Genomic DNA, 18,793 nt, shown 5'->3' with positions numbered 1-18,793 from the left:
ATTTGAGACCGTAAAGAAAGAGAGTAATGCATTCCAACTTTCAGGCCCTCCTCCTATTCTCTAGAGCAGGAAATTATGTAAAGTATTTCCTGAACAGCTGAAGTACGTTAGAAACCTGCTAGCATCCTCCACAGTATCTCCAGGAAATGGACACCGACGAATTTCTTTGCAACAAGAAACTATTTGAGCTCTACTGGCTGTTTCTACCTGAATGAGTTGGATACTCTCAGCCTGGGACCTGGAGAATACAATCTTCTTAGATCAGGTTTATGTCAAACTCAGCATCCTACAGCAAGAACACACACGGGAAAAGAATTGCCCTTGTGTATGCACATATATATGAAGAATTCTCTTCTAGTGTGTGTGTGTGTATATATAGTATATATGCACATATACACATATATTAGTATACATCAAGAGAGACGGAGACAGAATGAAGAACTTTCTTTGTTAGGTAATTTAACAATGTCAGTAATAGCTTGCTAGTTAGTTATTCCTGCTCAGTCTTCGGGTGGGGCAAGAATGAGGTCAGCCTCTTCTGTTTTAGGCAGAATTCTAGAACATGCAACAAAAGGAAACTGCTTGGCCCCATCCCACCTCTAGAGATTTGTTCTCTCCAAGGCCTGCCTATAAATCTCCCAGGGTGGGGATCCAGAAGCATGGTGCCCCGGCAAGCCAAGCTTGAACCTCCCAAGCAAATCAGCGTCGGAATGTTGGTGGGGTCACAGGATCAAGAGCCATCTGGGAGCCAGCTGTGACTTGGGCTGATTCCCATGGTTTCCTATGAGAAGGGTGAGTGTGATCACTACGGCAGAAATACCAAAGAAAAATGGCAATTGTTGCCTCCGGAGCAAAGAACAAGGCCTAGAGCAGAGCCGGTTCCTACAGAGAATGACAGATCGGATTATGCTGGTGAAGGCCAGGCAAGTTCTGTGCTTCCTAACCAGTTAGAAGCCTTTCCTCCCACGGCAGCCGAGCTCGGATCCAGAGCTTGAGAAGTGTGGGACTTGCCTCTCTGAGACCTGGCTGTCAGCAGGAGGATGAGGAGCCAAATACTTCCCATTGTTACCACCCACCCTCTGGGGCTTGCAGGGAAACTGCACTCCTGGCCGAACGAGAAATATAAACCCTTGCCATCTTCTCTTTCTGCGGACAAAGGCACCACAGATTTTTAGTGTTTTATCATGCTTTTGGAACGAATGTCAACCAAATGCCATCTTTTAGGGACAGCAGCTAAACTGTTCAACTGGAGTTCTTTAGTCAAATGGCAGTTACATTCATTGATCTGAGGTCTTAAACTACTTAGGCTCAGGGAGTGACATTAGAAAAATAAAAGTGGCTGGGTGCAGTGGCTCACGCCTATAATCGCAGCACTTTGGGAGGCTGCGGTGGGCAGATCACAAGGTCAGGAGTTCGAGGCCAGCCTGGCCAACATGGTGAAACCCTGTCTCTAAAAACACAAAAATTACCTGGACACGGTCATGCATGCCTGTAATCTCAGCTACTCAGGAGGCTGAGGCAGGAGGATCACTTGAACCCAGGAGGTGGAGTTTCCAATGAGCTGAGATCACACCATTGCACTCCAGCCTGGGCAACAAGAGCAAGACTCTGCCAAAAAAAAAAAGAGAGAGAATAAGCACATTTACAAATGTGTAGAAAATAGGCCGGGCACGGTGACTCACATCTGTAATCCCAGCACTTTGGGAGGCCGAGGTAGGTGGATCACCTGAGGTCAGGAGTTTGAGACCAGCCTGGCCAACATGGTGAAACTCCGTCTCCTACTAAAAATACAAAAATTAGCTGGGCATGGTGGCATGCACCTGTGATCCCAGCTACTCGGGAGGCTGACATGGGAGAATTGCTTGAACCTGGGAGACGGAGGTTGCAGTGAGCCAATATTTCGCCACTGCACTCCAGTCTGGGCAACAGAGTGAGACCTTGTCTCAAAAGAAGCCAAAAAGGAAAAACAACAGAAAAGAAAAGAAAAGAAAAAAGAAAAGGAACTACATCTGAAGCTTGTAATATTTTGAAGGTAGCTCTACCTTTGAGAACCTAATTTTCCCCAGGCTATGATCCCCTTTCTTTGAAAATTACCCACATGTATTTAACAGTAAACTTTGCATACAGTTTCAGATGTTCAGGAGCCCCATAACGTACCTTGGATCTCAGGTTACACAGGTTAAGAATTCTTATTCAGGCCGGGCACAGTGGCTCATGCCTGTAATCCCAGCACTTTGGGAGGCCGAGGCGGGAGGATCACGAGGTCGGGAGATCGAGGCCATCCTGGCTAACATAGTGAAACCCCGTCTCAACTAAAAATACAAAAAAATTAGCTGGGCGAGGTGGCGGGCGCCTGTAGTCCCAGCTACTCGGGAGGCTGAGGCAGGAGAATGGCATGAACCTGGGAGGCGGAGCTTGCAGTGAGCCGAGGTCGCGCCACTGCACTCCAGCCTGGGCGACAGAGCGAGACTCCATCTCAAAAAAAAAAAAAAAGAATTCTTATTCATGCCAAAATATACAATCCAATGGTAGAATTTTACGTTATTATTTTAATTATTTTAGGTTATTATTTTAATCTTTGTGGTATTCTGTTTTTCAAATTTTCTAAAATTAGTAGTATTTCTGTAACTAGGAAAATACATTTTAAAGAGTTACCCAGAAGAAAAGAAAGAGAAAAGGAAGAAAGAAAGAGAAAGGAAGGAAGGAAGGAGAGAGGGAGGGAGGGGGAAGAGAGAGAGAGAGAGAGAGAGAAAAAGAGAGAGAGAAAGAGGGAGGGAAGGAAGGAAGGAGAGAAAGGAAAGTGAAAGGAAAGAAAAGAAAAGGAAGGAAGGAAGGAAGGAAGGAAGGAAGGAAATGACAGAAAGGAAGGAAAATGAATTAGCTTTATGTTTCCTAAGTTAATCTTTGCTGAGTGGCTGAGACGTTGGTTGAAAGGATGGGCAAGAACAGAGTAGGGTGACAGTCATTGGTGACCTACAACTTTAGTCTAAGCCAAAGGGTTGAAAAAGACCATCTTGGCTGGGCTCGGTGGCTCACGCCTATAATCCCAGCACTTTGGGAGGCCCAGGTGGGTGGATCACCTGAGGTCAGGAGTTCAAGACCAGCCTGACCAACATGGAGAAACCTGGTCTCTACTAAAAATACAAAATTAGCCAGGTGTGGTGGTGCACGCCTGTAATCCCAGCTACTCAGGAGGCTGAGGCAGGAGAATCTCCTGAACCTGGGAGGCGGAGGTTGCAATGAGCTGAGATCATGCCATTTCACTCCAGCCTGGGCAACAAGAGCGAAACTCCGTCTCAAAAAAATAAAAAAAAAGAAAGAAAAAGACCATCTCATTTCTACATGTTTTTCTGCATTTCTCCTGTATTTCAATAGTTTTGCTTTTAAAATATATATTTTTTTGCAGCCACAATCAGGAGATGCCTTCCGGATATCATACCTTGACCATTAATTTTAATTTTGAATTGATTCAAAGTTTTCTTATTCATCCAGTCTTTCCTCATATTCCCTTGCTTTTACGGATAAGCTTCCAATATTTCTACCTAAACTTGTTCAAGTTCTAAACATGAGTTTCTTAATAGTAGAAAATATGACTTTGTGGTTGCTGTCTCAACAGTCAAGTGTTTGATCATTTAAGAAACTTCATTAACACTAGTATTAAGGGCCTATCAGGTATTGATACTGACAAGCTTCCATCACCAAGTTGGACTTGGGTGGTTCAGTCCTGTTTTCATGGCCAATGAGAAGTGAGGTGAGGAGGTGCTCCAATTATTCTGTCCAATAGAATTAAGAGAAAGGGAACTAGTGGGCACAGGAAGACAGTTGGACCTCTCATTGGGATACTGCAAAGGCTAGGAACAGCCAGTCTAGGAACTTAGTCACAGTGGGCCCTCCTTGAGCCAGTTCCACTGTTCAGAGAGCTATGCCAAGCCCCTAAAAGACCTAAAGGCTGACAAAACATCTGACTTTTGGGTAGAATCCTATCATTAAGTATATAAACAATCCAATATAGTGATCTCATGTTGATTTGTATCTGATTGATAAGGGGGAAAAAAGGGAAGAATACTAATAAACTTAGCCTAGAAGGTAAAATAAATCAAAACAAGGGTCGGTCTGTGTAAGAACAAACAGAAATCTTTGGTGTTAAAAGGTTGGAGGCAGCCGGGTGCAGTGGCTCATGCCTGTAAATCACAGAACTTTGGGAAGCTGAGGCAGGAGGATAGCTTGAGGCCAGGAATTTGAGACCAGCCCAGGCAACATAGTGAGACTTTGCTTCTTCAGTTATTATGGCTATTCCCAACAATAAAAAGTTTGGAATAGCTGTAATACTTATCTGGGATATTTCTATTATGTAGGAATTAGTATCTATACTTTTCTTATGCCAGGCACTTAGCTGCCCCACCAAAAGGTCTTTCACTGACATAATAAAGAGGCAGGATTTGAATTCAGACAGATCTGGCTCTTAAATACTAGTCCATTTCACTGCACCATGCTACCTCCCACAACTAGGTTGGGAAAAGACATTTACAATTGTGAAAAGCCTGGAATGCGCGAACTGATCAGTTTAAGAGGGTTCGATGCATACACCTCCTACACAGTGTTATGAAACTGTCCCAAATATTTAGGAGGAACTGAGCGTTTACAGACACGAGAATTAGCTTTCAAACTAGGCCAACAACATGTTGTTTAACATACAAGTGCTCAAAATTAAATTGTACTTCTGCCCTCAAAAAACCCTAGTTGATAGCTTGGGTGTTTCTTATCATCTTTATTAGCTGGGGTTATGAAACTTAAATGGGTGATGTTGCTGAAACACTTTTCTCTAACACTTTCCCATGGGGAGTTAGAGGGAGGCTGCATGATTTGGCCGGGTTTTGTTCATCACAAATTAGGTCAACAGCCCAATCCCAAAAGAAAGCACCATTAATGAAATGACATGTTTCAAGGGCTTTCCAGAATCAGTCCACCGGGTTTTGGCAAGCTCCAGCAAGGGTGGAGAGGGTAAAGGACAGCCAGGTCTTAATGGCCTTCTGAACTTGGGTCCTGTATCTGACAAGGTTTCCAATGGTTCATATGAACAAAACTGACTTTGCTCTTACTGCCGTTATGCAATTAAAGAGGCCAAATGCTGAAATAAAAATCTTACTTAACAGTGAGGATTTACAGTAACAAAAAATTATCCCAAGTTTTTTCTTCAGTGATGATGCAGTCACAGAAAGACTGAGGATGAGAGAAAAAAAAAATCAACATTAGGAAACAGAATGTTGATTTCCTTTGTTCTAAAATAATCAAGTAGCTTGATTATTTTAGCCAAAATGCAACATAGCAATGAAAGAATCAATACTTCGTGAAATGTTTCACGCTGATGTCCAATCTTTTAATGTTATCTTTTAAGATTATTTCAACAAGCAAAATAAGTGTTAGCAGTTTTTACTTTGATAATTGCCAGATGATATTAGGACTATTACCTCTCCTCTCTTGCTTACAACAAAACAAATACAAAATGAAAGTTATAGGTAAAGATATGTAATTTATCAAATTTTTTTTTTTTTTTGAGATGGAATCTTGCTCTTGTCATCCAGACTGGAGTTCAGTGGTGCAATCTTGGCTCACTGCAACATCCACCTCCCGCCCCCACACCCAGTTAATTTTTTGTATTTGTAGTAGAGACAGGGTTTTGCCATGTTGGGCAGGCTGGTCTTGAACTCCTGACCTCAGATGATCTGCCTGCCTCGGCCTCCCAAAGTGCTGGGATTAAAAGCGTGAGCCACCATGCCCAGCCTATCAAAGTATTTTTTTCTTTTTTTTCCTTTTTTTGTTTAATTTATTGAAGACCACCTCCTTACAATTTCCAGAGAGAAAATACAAAACAAGAAACAGACTTGATTTCAAATACATAACCAGGTGCTGGAGTTTAAAGCATTACTGATAACACTGTTACAGAAGGACAGCTTACTCCAGGGCACTTCAGTATTCCTGAGGAGTAAACATGATTTCTCCTGTCCTCCCACTGGGATGTTCTCAAGTGAAGTCACTGCTCCTGCTCGTTGACATATTTTCCATATAGAAGACATGGAGCCTGGAAATCATGCTGACAGTTGGAGTAAGCCATTCCTAATCCCGTGCCAGAACTGAAGGCTAATGGCCACATTCTTTCAAAGAAGGTAAGTGAGAAAACAATTCCTAATCCAAAACCAGTACCTATCTTCACCACCGCATCTGCCAGGCACCAGTCCCACTTCCTGCCAACCACCCGTGCCTCCAGCTTTCCTCTCCGCCGGCCCCACACTCTGTAACACTATCGAAGTCTTAAATGACATTTCAAACTGCTAGATGGCTGGGCACGGTGGCTCATACCTGTAATCCCAGCACTTTGGGAGGCCAAGCCGGGTGGATCACTTGAGGTCAGGAGTTTGAGACCAGCCTGGCCAACATGGCAAAACCCCATCTCTAATAAAAATACAAAAGTTAGCCTGGTGTGGTGGCAGGCACTTGTAATCCTGGCTACTCGGGAGGCTGAGGCAGGAGAATCGCTTAACCTGGGAGGTGGAGGTTGCTGTGAGCCAAGATCGCACCACTGCACTCCAGTCTGGGCGACAAGAGTGAAACTCTGTCTCGAAAAAAAGAAAAGAAAAGAAAAGAAAGAAACCCCATCTCCACTAAAAATACAAAAATTGGCGGGTGCAGTGGCTCACGCCTGTAATCCCAACACTTTGAGAGGCTGAGGCCGGCGGATCACGAGATCAGGAGATCGAGACCATCCTGGCTAACATGGTGAAACCCCATCTCTACTAAAAATACAAAAAATTAGCTGGGCATGGTGGTGGGTGCCTATAGTCCCAGCTACTCGGGAGGCTGAGACAGGAGAATGGCGTGAACCTGGGAGGTGGAGATTACAGTGAGCCGAGATCATGCCACTGCACTCCAGTGTGGGAGACAGAGCGAGACTCCGTCTCAAAAAAAAAAAAAAAGAAAGAAAAGAAAAATTAGTCAAGTGTGGTGGAGGGAGCCTGTAGTCCCAGCTACTCGGGAGGCTGAGGCAGGAGAATCGCTTGAGCCCGGGAGGCTGAGGTGAGCCAAGATCATGCCACTGAACTCTATCCAGCCTGGGCAACAAGAGCGAGACTCCGTCTCAAAAAAAAAATAAATAAATAAAAAAGAAAAAAGAAAGAGATTTCAAACTGCTAGGAAACTAAAAATGTTGGTACATTAATAAATCACTGGCAATTTAGACGTTAACACTACAAGAGGGAGAAGTTGGTGGCTACATAATGTTTTTATCGTGACTTTTACAAATCAAGCTGGTTATAAAGTCATTCTGTCATTCTCAAAGATATTAAGTTACCCACATATAAATTAAATAAAAATCTCCCAATGCCTCTATGGATCTAACGACTCCAAGGAAACTAGCATGTTAAGCATTTTATCTAAAATATGAAAAAAAACTTTTTTGGAAACCAGCTATCTCCTGCTCATTACCTCACTATTGAGTCATGCCTCCTTTAACAAATCCAGACCTTACACTTTCTATCCTTTTACATCAGTCCCTCTGAAGCCATTAAAACTCTCCCATGTTAAAGCAAAAATCTAGGATGTCCAGGTTTACTTCCCCATCACCTTTTCTCAAGCTGAAGACTTTTGGATTCAGTATCCAAGAAGGGACTCGAGTTGGGGAGAGGAAGCGAGGAGCAAGTAAGTAGGAAAGGAAGGGCCGTCTGTACCGTTAATGTCTCTTCCCCCTTCCCTTTATGGGAGCCTTTGTACAGGAAAAGCTGAGAAAGTAATCAATGGTTCCACACAACATGCTCTATGCTTACGAGGACCATGTGTAACACAGGGGTTTAGTGTTCCATTTTATTTTTTGTGTTTTTTTTTTGTTTGTTTGTTTTTGTTTTGTTTTTGAGACAGGGTCTCATTCTGTCTCCCAGGCTGGAGTGAAATGGCACGATCTCAGCTCACTGCAACCTCCGCCACCCAGGTTCAAGCGATTCTTCTGCCTCGGCCTCCCAAGTAGCTTACAGGCACCCACGACTGCATCCCACTAATTTTTGGGTGTGTGTGTGTGTGTGTGTGTGTGTGTGTGTGTGTGAGACAGAGTCTTGCTCTGTCGCCCAGGCTGGAGTGCAGTGGCCGGATCTCAGCTCACTGCAAGCTCCGCCTCCCGGATTTATGCCATTCTCCTGTCTCAGCCTCCCGAGTAGCTGGGACTGCAGGCGCCCGCCACCTCGTCCGGCTAGTTTTTTGTATTTTTTTAGTAGAGACGGGGTTTCACCAGGTTAGCCAGGATGGTCTTGATCTCTTGACCTTGTCATCCGCCCGTCTCGGCCTCCCAAAGTGCTGGGATTACAGGCTTGAGCCACCGCGCCCGGCAGTGTTTTTTTTTTTTTTTTTTTTCAAAGTAGAGACAGGGTTTCACCATGTTGGCCAGGCTGGTCTCAAACTCCTGACCTCTAGTGATCTGCCTGCCTCAGCCTCCCAAAGTGCTGGGATCACAGTCGTGAGCCACCGCACGCGGCCTAGTGTCCCATTTTAGCAACTTGGCTGTAGGGGGTGCTTCAAATAAGTATTAGCCAGTGCTCTATACCTAAACAAGGTAAGGATTAAACATCATTCCATGGAAGGATTTTAAAATGCAACTGTTACCTGCAAAAGGCAAAATATATTTATATGCATGTTGATGAACTAGGGGAAGAAAATCCTCGTGTTTGTAGCCAAGAAGGTAAATGGAGACTTGTTGCAGTATATTACTACTGACTTGAAAAGATGTCTTGGCTGAGCACGGTGGCTCACGCCTGTAATCCCAGCACTTTGGGAGGCCAAGGCAGTGGATCATGAGGCCAAGAGATGGAGACCATCCTGGCCAATATGGTGAAGCCCCATCTCTACTAAAAATACAAAAATAAGCTGGGTGTGGTGGCACACACCTGTAATCCCAGCTACTCGGGAGGCTGAGGCAGGAGAATTGCTTGAACCCAGGAGGTGGAGGTTGCAGTGAGCATTTCACTTAAAGACTTATGTGATACTACTGTAGTTAACACTTTGTGGTTTCTACTCAGAATCCATTGCCTGTTCCAGTGACAGCACATTCCTTAAGAGTGGTGGCTATCAGCTGGATGCGGTGGCTCACACCTATAATTCCAGCACTTTGGGAGGCCAAGGTGGGTGATCATGAGGTCAGGAGTTCAAGAGCAGCCTGGCCAAGACAGTGAAACCCCATCTCTACTAAAAACACAAAAATGAGCCGGGCGTGGTGGTGGGTGCCCGTAATCCCAGCTACTCAGGAGGCTGAGGAAGAGAATCTCTTAAACCTGGGAGGCAGAGGTTGCAATGAGCCAAGATCGTGCCACTGCACTCCAGCCTGGGCGACAGAGCGAGACTCCATCTCAAAAAGAATAGTGTCTATCAACCTACACTGTACAGGAGCCCTTGGGAATTACATTTTAAAAGGACCCAAGGTGGACCCTCGTGCCCCTCATCAACTAAACAGAACTGGGTACTTTCCCAGGTGAGGCCCGTGTGCAGCCATGATTGACCTTGAAATCCCATTCAGCCTTGAAGTTTGGGAGGAATGAATTCCGCTTGTAGCTCCAGGAGAGATTTGTGATTAAATTTAAGGTGTTTAGCCCATCTCCCTGGCCAAGGAGACTTAAGGAGACACTGGCTGAGGGTTTCTGGAAAATGTTATTCATTCTTCTGTAAAAACTGCAGCCAGGACTACTCTGGTTCATCACACCAGTTTGGATGGGTTACCTTTCACCAGCGACACATTAAAGGCTCCAAATTAGAAAGCCACACACAGGCATGGTGAAGTAAAGAAAAGGGTGGACTTTAATGTTTATTTACAGGATGCTGCAAGATATGAAATTCCACATAGAAATAAGAAACCTAGTCAGAGGACAAGCTTCATACAGTATGTACAGTTGGAACTGTTCAAGTATAGTTTCAGTGTAAAAAGTGCTACAATAACAAACCACATTTAAAAAGAGTTCTTAGTAGAGAAACAATAAGACAAAATACCAAACATGGTACACAACAAATGTATGCCTCAGCTACGTGATCTAAAAGGTAAAGGTCCCAGGAGCCCCGTCCTCAACTTGGAAAGTGTAGCCTTCAGAGGTAGTTTCCGGCACGTTTTGATCTTCCTCATCCTGGAAATATACTAAAAAATAAATATAAAAAGAATATAATTATTCCAAGCAGCAGCCTATCTAGAAGTCTGTATTTAATCTCTAGGTCTTGATCTGCATATTATACCTTTAATCCTGTATGATATCCTAGTATTTGAGATAGGGGAGGGAGGGTCTCTGAAACTTTGCCAATTCATGAGTGCCTGGGGAGTTGCGGGGACCGGGGATAAGGAATGCTACTACAGTAACAGAAACAGGCCGAGATTTTTTTCTTCCCCAACTGTCACTTTTCAATAGGAAAAGACTGTATTAGGCCCAGAGCACGGCGGTGGGTTTGGCCTACTTCTCTATCACCTCCTACAATGACACCCACTAACTTACCCTCCAGATAGTCTAAGATTCTCAAGGCTATCCATTTGAAACCAATCTGGTGACTTTTAAAATCTCACCTCAATGCCAAGACCAAGGTTCGAGGGCTTACTGAGATCATCTCCAACGCAGCAGAGTACGTAGAACATTCCCATCTGGCACCATGAAGACAACTTCCTGAGGCAGTTGGCTCAGAAGGTCCCCCACAAGCTGAATAACCCTAAGTTCAATGATCCACACATCAAGGCCAACTTGCTCCTGCAGGCTCACCTGTCCCGCATGCAGCTGAGTGCTGAGTTGCAGTCAGATACGGAGGAAATCCTTAGTAAGGCAATCCGGCTTATCCAGGCCCGCGTGGATGTCCTCTCCTGCTATGGGTGGCTCAGCTCTGCTGTGGCAGCTTTGGAACTGGCCCAGATGGTCACTCAAGCCATGTGGTCCCAGGATTCATACCTGAAGCAGCTGCCACACTTCACCTCTGAGCATATCAAACGTTGCACAGACAAGGGAGTGGAGAGTGTTTTCGACATTATGGAGATGGAGGATGAAGAATGGAACGCATTGCTTCAGCTGACTGACAACCAGATTACAGATGTGGCTCGCTTTTGTAACCGCTACCCTAATATCGAACTATCTTATGAGGTGGTAGATAAGGACAGCATCCGCAGTGGCAGGCCAGTGATGGTGCTGGTGCAGCTGCAGCGAGAGGAGGAAGTCACAGGCCCCGTCATTGTGCCTCTCTTCCCAGAGAAACGTGAAGATGGCTGGTGGGTGGTGATTGGAGACACCAAGTCCAGTAGCCTCATCTCCATCAAGAGGCTGGCCCTGCAGCAGAAGGCCAAGGCGAAGTTGGACTTTGTGGCCCCAGCCACTGGTGCCCGCAACTACACTCTGTACTTCATGAGTGACACTTACATGGGACGTGACCAGGAGTACAAATTCAGTGTGGATGTGAAAGAAGCCGAGACGGACAATGATTCAGACTGAGTCCTGAGGCATTTACTCTTGGGTAAAGGAGAGTTGAGCCTGAATTAGGAATGTGTACATTGTAAGGATCCTGGTGGTTATGGGGACCAGGTCTGTGGGCCCGACATCTGGCCAGCCAGGCCTAGTGCTGTCCCCGCCCACCTCCACTTCCTTTTTCCTTGTTCACACTCTGGATCCAGTGACAGCAGGGATCATGGGTCAAGCATAAATCATATATAGCATTTTCAGGCATGTTACTGGTAGTTCCTTTTGAGTCTGACATTCTAATAAAATAATTTGTAGAAACCAAAACATAAAAAATAAAAAGATTTTATTACTATCAAGCCAAACATCAGAGGGGCAAATAAATACATTACGTCCTATGTACACTGATATTTTACTATATTTAACAAAGATATGAAGCTCATTTTTAAAATTATGAGGGAAAAAAGGGCTTGACTTTAGATGTTTCCAAGTTATTATTAATATTACCATCCATTACTCACCTCTACAGAGAAATACTTCTCAATTAAGCTTAACGAAGCCTTACACACAGACTCATTTTCATGGTTTTGTAGAGCTTCAATTTTGTCTAAGCCTCCACATTCTTCAATCATTATACTAAGTTTCTCAGTTTCACCTAGTTTCTCAGCAGCCTAAAAAAAAAAAAATCCAAGTTTACTGGTGTATACTCTGAATGTTTTAATGAAGAAAGCATTGAAAATTTTGAATTTTGATATGTCAGGCAGAAATAAGCACCTTAATAGTTCCTTCATCAAGCATATCATAGTTTTATGTCCATTTTATATTTTGTTGAAACTCAACGTGATTGGATCTATACCTGCTTTTAGCACTACTTCAACTGGAGCCAAAGATCTTACAATCAATAGCTCTCAACCTTTTCTATGTATCAAAATCACGTGGGCAACTTTTAAAACACACTACATTCCAGTCCAACTGGTCTGCTATGGGAACAGGGGCTTATTGTTCTGTAAAAAATCCTTTATCATCACAAGGTGTAGTCAAGGAGTCAAAGGCAAAGATGGCCTGTGGAGTGCTAAACTAAATGTCTGACCAGAATGTGTGTTGGTATTAAGGATTTATTGGGCATATGGAATGGTATGTAGGTTAGTTTCTCTTTAAATTTTCAACTTTTAAGAGACACATAAATATCTATAGATGAAATAGCAGATTTACTTGAAAATAACTTAGGGGATTAGATGAGGGGAAGAAGAAATACTGGCCACATATTGACAAATTATTTATACGCAGTGACAGATATGCCAGCATCCATTATTGTAGGCTCAATTTTTTTTTTTTTTTGAGACAGAGTTTCACTCTTGTTGCCCAGGTTGGAGTGCAATGGCACGATCTTGGCTCACTGCAACTTCTGCCTCCCAGGTTCAAGTGATTCTCCTGCCTCAACTCCTGAGCAGCTGGAATTACAGGCGACTGCCACCACATCCGGCTCATTTTTTGTATTGTTAGTAGAGTCAGGGTCTCACTATGTTGGCCAGGCTGGTCTTGAACTCCTGACCTCATGATCCACCTGCCTCGGCCTCCCAAAGTGCTGGGATTACAGGCATGAGCCAGCACACCCAGCCTGTAGGCTCAACTTCTATATGTAAAAATCTCTAGAATCCAAAGTTGATGAGAAGGGCTTACCTGCCACCAATCACTGTGATAAAGTGCCATATGCTGGTATGCTTGGATCAATTAGGGGTGGAACCAGAAGAAAAATATAATTAAGTCATTCAGAATTTTTTTTTTTTTTTGAGACAGTTTCACTCTTTTGTCCAGACTGGGGTGAAGTGACGCAATCTTGGCTCACTGCAACCTCCATCCCCCCGCCCAGGGTTTAAGCAATTCTCCTGCCTCAGCCTCCTGAGTAGCTGGAATTATAGGTGCCCGCCACCATGCCTGGCTAATTTTTGTATTTTTAGTAGAGACAGGGTTTCGCTATGTTGGCCAGGCTGGTCTCGAACTCCTGACCTCAGGTGATCCACCCTCCTTGGCCTCCCAAAGTGCTGGGATTACAGGCATGAGCCACTGCGCCAAGTCATTCAAATTTAATTTCACCAAAATTCAGTAGAAAATTGGGACATTAAATCAACCAAGTGAACAGGTGTGATGAGTCCACATAAGCGCCCGACTTCGATTCAGGTCCCATCATCCACTTGTCATCTCTTTTATATCTTTGATAATGCCTGCCACATTTTTAACCAAAGGTGTGGCCCACCTAAACAGGCTTTCCGAATCTTTGGCTTACTAGTGAGTAAACTTACAACAGCTGCCCTCTCCCAGGTCTAAATAGTAAACTGATTATTATCAAGTCCAAATTCAAACAAAGCCACCTTGATAGGACTTACATGAAAGATATTTGAAATGGCATCCAGGATAATAGAATAATCTTGGTATCTTTTGCAGTTAAGAGGTTCATCAACGGTTCTATTATGCCACAGTGGACGAGGTACACAATCTGTTCAACTGTTCCACCACTAGTGTAGTTGGTCACGGCCCATACAGCCTCCTTTTGTGTCTTAAAATCTGCCTATTCAACATAAGGAAATGGTTTTATTTCAGAACAGTTGCACAAATAAGATTCCAAGAGTACTTTTTCACAAAAACAATGACTGAAAGGACCAAGGTTCTATCCAACCTTAAGTGAAAGGGGTTCCTGGGTATTTTTCAGCAAAGGACTCCAAGTAGAACCCAAGATTCTTGCACATGAAGAAGCTTATCAAGCACAGCTTTCTATAAATACTAAAAAATAACTTGATTAAATCCTAAGACTTAATTACCTTAGAGAGAACACTAACAAGGAATGGAATGGGACTAATCCATGATTCACAACTTACTGTATCTGGTCCTGATGACCAGCTGTGATGTTTGACATTGTCCATGTAGCTTCCTTCTGAATGTTAGTTTTGGGGTTGGTGAGCAGGCTGGGAAAGACAGCGAGTGCTCCTGCATCAGTCACAACCTGAGTCTGTTCATCTGTACCAGTGACAATATTCCCTATGGCTCTTAAGGCAGGAGTCTGAAAAGGAAAAATTGTTGATGCTGGTTACCTTATTTTTTCTCAGCACTTCAGAAATTCTGTACCCAGGCAGGAGTGCAATGGCATGATCTCGGCTCACTGTAGCCTCCGCCTCCTGGGTTCAAGCAATTCTCCTGCCTTGGGATTAAAGTGCATGCCACCACGTCCAGTTAATTTCTTTGTATTTTTAGTAGAGATGGGGTTTCACCATGTTGGCCAGGCTGGTCTCGAACTCCTGACCTCAGCTGATCCACCTGCCTCAGTCTCCCAAAGTGCTGGGATTATACGGGATTATACAGGCGTGAGCCACCGCGCCCAGCCCTGACCATGCTTCTTATACTTATGTCCTAATCTACAAGTAAATAATTTACCACAATTGGCAATTCAGAAGCTCCTAGAAGCTTCACAAGTTGGGGCACAACTCCTGTTTCCACGACCATGTCAATTCGTTCATTCAGACCGTCAGTAAGGTAGGAAATAGCCCAGCAGGTATCTGCTAATACTTCTGGGTATTCGCCATGATGCAGGAGCCGAACTAAGGTTAGGAAGATCTGCTCCAACCAGCATCTATCGGGGGGCAGGAATTCTTGTTGCGGCAAAGATTTGAAACGTGGTCCAGGTAAGATTACGTAAGTAGCCACACTAGGGGAAATAAAATAGGCAATGAGAGTTTCTGTCTTTTGAGAAGATGGGGGGAAAATTAGAATGAAGAAGTGGAGTAACTTTATTCATGTTAGTAACTTACTGCTTAAGATGACATATCAGGAACTGCAAGGAGAACCAACAGTGGGTCAACTGCACCAATACTTAATAACCAAGTCTAAGGAACACTGAGCCGTCACCTGAAAAAAAAAGGCAAGATTAATTTTATTACCTGTCCAACACCATCAACGTCAGTTGATCTGAATGCACCAGCAAAAACTCCCAAACGTACTTTAGATGACCCCTCTGCTGCCTTTGTAAAGACGACACTTTCATTCCTAATAACGGCTTGAAAGCAAGCTCAAACTTGACGAAGTCGCTATTACTTATAACAAGGGCCTTTCTTCCAACTCATTACGCTTAGATACATTCAGTCAAAAAGAACGTCAAGTCCAAGTACTGCAATGGTTTCTAGAGCCCAGACGGCTTGTTCACTGGATGTGAGCATTGGGAGATGCCAACGAGAGATTGAAGCTGGGATGGCACCTCCATCTACCACAGCCTTGGTCTGTTCTGGATGTCCCAGAACAATGTTTGTGAGTGCCCAAGCAGACTCAACTGAATGGGACTACAATCAGTTCTGCCCAAGAAGGACACAAATTTTGGAATCAAACCAGCCCAATTATGCTGTCTACTATGGAGGGCTGTTTTCCTCTAGAAAGTAGTTTCCTAAAGGGGAACAAAAAGAAAAAAGTTGAAAGTGATTAAGAAAAGGAGTTTGTGTAAAAACCAATTTAAAATACAATTCAAGAGTTTAGAACTTCAGACAACCTTTTAAGTAAATCACTAAATGCTGAGACATTCTGGAAACTGAGAGAAGCTGAACAGATTACATGTACAGTACTATGTATGTGGTATAATTAACTATCATTTTTCCTAAAATTAATGTTGATTACCCTCCTCTGCAGCCCTGCAGAACTCTTCTACAGATCCTGTCACTTTTTAAAAAAACTTTTGACAATCTGACAGGGTTATACTCTCATTATTAATTGAATTTGTTCTCCCTGATAGTTGTGGTTAAGCACTTTTTGCTTTTTTGAGACAGGATCTCACTCCACCCAGGCTAGAGTGCAGTGCCACGATCACAGCTCACTGCAGCCTCGACCTCCTGGGCTCAAGTGATCCTCCCACCTCAGCCTCCTTAGTAGCTGGGACTACAAGTGTGTACCACCACACCCGGGTAATTTTTTTTATTTTTCATAGAGACGGGGTCTCACCAGGTTGCCCAGGCTGGTCTCAAACTCCTGGGCTCAAGTAACCCACCCTTTGGCCTCGCAAAGTGCTGGGATTATAGGCATGAGTCACTGCGCCCAGCCTAGAACTTTTTAATCATTTACCATTGAAATTTGTTCTGTCAAGCTATAAAAATTATTAATCCTTTCTATTATATCATAACTATCTGTGTATGATGGGAGGCAAAGGTCAAATTATACTTACCTCCTAAATGGATCTATCATTCTAAATGCATGTCTCAATCCCACTTACTATTTATTTCTTCCTTTCCCTGCCAGTGACTTGAAACATTACTTTGATAAAAACTTTATGGGCAGGTGCAATGGCACACACCTGTAATCCCAGCACTTCAGGAGGCTGAGGTGAGAGAATTGCTTGAACCCAGGCATTCGGGACCAGCCTGGGAATAGCAAGGCTGCCCTCTCAAAAAAATTAATAAATAAGAAACTATTTGGCTTATGGCTGGCTGACCTAATCTTTCCTTACGCTGTCTGTCCATTCCTGCCTACCCCCCAAAAAATCTAAAAACACGAATTTGTTAGGTTACCCATGCTATCACAGACAGACTTACCTGGCAGCTGGAGTAGCTTGGAGTTGATTTTCCACATTGCTGCTATTTACACCTTTGACAATGTCATCAACAGACCAATTTACAGTGCCCTAGAAGAAAAATGAAATTTTGCACCTTATCATTAAGATTAAATACAAACAATAAAATCTACACTTACCACTGTGAAGGCAAGTATAAACATTGTTGGGCTTATAGCCAGCTACTAAAAATTTAGCCCTACATTTAATTTTGCCTGTTAAATATTCATTATTTTATATGTAGAACAGTTTCCAAACTTGGTGTCAGGACTCACTGGAGTCTCAAGTTATGGAATATCCAAGTGTTTTGTTGCTAAAAAAGGCAGCTTTGAACAATTTAAAAAACGAACTAGAAGGCCAGGCACGGTGTCTCACACCTGTAATCCTAGCACTTTGGGAGGCTCAGGAGGGAGGATGGGTTGAGCTCAGGAGTTCGAGACCAGCCTGAGCAACATAATGAGACCTCCCCACCCTACAAAAAAATTTAAAAAAAAATTATCCAGGCACGGTGGTGTGCGCCTGTCACCATGCAAGACCTTGTCTCAAAAAAAAAAAAAAAAAAAGAGCAAACTGAAGATTATTCCTACATTAATCTCAATCACTTGCATTCAGATATACTTTGAGAGAGAAAGACATGAAGTTATAAGCAACATTCTGAGGATTTTCATATCTAATTTTATAATCTATGTATGCCCACGGTTGAGTGTTGTTGCAAATATAAATGTGTTATGTGTGGCCAGGCTCAGTGGCTCACACCTGTAATCCCAGCACTTTGGGAGGCCGAGGTGGGTGGATCACCTGAGGTCAGGCATTCGAGACCAGACTGGGAAACATGGTGAATCCCCATCTCTACTACAAATGCAAAAATTAGCCAGGCATGGTGGCGGGCCCCTGTAATCCCAGCTACTCAGGAGGAGGTGGCAGGAGAATCGCTTGAATCCAGGAGGCAGAGGCTGCAGTGAGCTGAGATCACGTCACTGCACTCCAGCCTGGGCAGCAGAGCAAGTCCCATCCCCTGCACCCTATAAAAAAAAAAAGTTTTATGTTGTGAATCACAGTAGAAAGGAGGTTTGAGAACCAGTGCTACCCGTAATTTAAAAAGACAGCACCCCTGTCTCTCCAGGAGCTTGATGCCTCACAGAGGAAATGTGACAAGCAGACAAACAGCGTAAAACAAGTGGTAAATAGATGGGCTACACAGCATTTACTCCCCATTTTGGGTACAGAACCAGGGCGCTAGAGAATCCTGGGAAAGGAGTGTCTTTCCTGCTAGGCTAAGGAGTGCTATAAGGAGAAGATGAGCTTTGAATATTACTCACCTCTATTAGTGTTAGTATCCTAGAAATAGAACATAGGTAGTATTTAATTAAAAAAAAAAAAAAGATAAACGTGGAGTGCTAAAAGGCTAAAGGAAGCATAATGTGGCTGCGCGCAGTGGTTCATACCTGTAATCCCAGAATTTTGGGAGGCCGAGGTGGGCGGATCACCTGAGGTCAGGAGCTTGACACCAGCCTGGCCAACATGGCGAAACCCCGTCTCTACTAAAAAAAAAAGAAAATTAATTGGGCATGGTGGTGTGTGCCTATAATCCCAGCTAATCGGGAGGTTGAGGCACAAGTATTACTTGAATCCGGGAGGCAGAGGTTACAGTGAGCCAAGATGGCACCATTGCACTCCAGCCTCAATGACAGAGTGAGGCTTTGTCTCAAAAAAAAGAAAAAAAAAAAAAAAAAAAAAAAAAAAAAAAGAAATTTTAGCAATTTAGAGG

The 18,793-nt window shown here is 43.6% G+C and overlaps 2 pseudogenes across 1 annotated transcript in view; both read right to left on the bottom strand.

Moving 5' to 3' along the window:
- Positions 1–6,031: 6,031 nt before the first annotated feature.
- On the bottom strand, positions 6,032–7,826 carry LOC108536239 (MICOS complex subunit MIC10 pseudogene; annotated as a pseudogene).
- Positions 7,827–9,805: 1,979 nt separating this feature from the next.
- LOC108536247 (importin subunit alpha-1-like) overlaps positions 9,806–18,793 on the bottom strand; it is a 10,824-nt pseudogene continuing 1,836 nt past the window's right edge. The window contains exons 3-9 of the transcript XR_001887467.1: positions 15,605–15,873; positions 15,248–15,344; positions 14,874–15,144; positions 14,264–14,502; positions 13,832–14,013; positions 11,969–12,118; positions 9,806–10,148 (exon numbers count right to left, since the gene is read on the bottom strand). The product of XR_001887467.1 is annotated as an importin subunit alpha-1-like (transcript). The remainder of the gene's footprint in view (positions 10,149–11,968; positions 12,119–13,831; positions 14,014–14,263; positions 14,503–14,873; positions 15,145–15,247; positions 15,345–15,604; positions 15,874–18,793) is intronic.

Source organism: Rhinopithecus bieti, unplaced genomic scaffold (genome assembly GCF_001698545.2).
Source record: "Rhinopithecus bieti isolate Rb0 unplaced genomic scaffold, ASM169854v2 scaffold_12928, whole genome shotgun sequence".
NCBI lineage: Eukaryota > Metazoa > Chordata > Mammalia > Primates > Cercopithecidae > Rhinopithecus > Rhinopithecus bieti.
The sequence above is the reverse complement of the archived record's forward strand: the minus strand, read 5'-3'. Positions and strand labels throughout refer to the sequence as shown.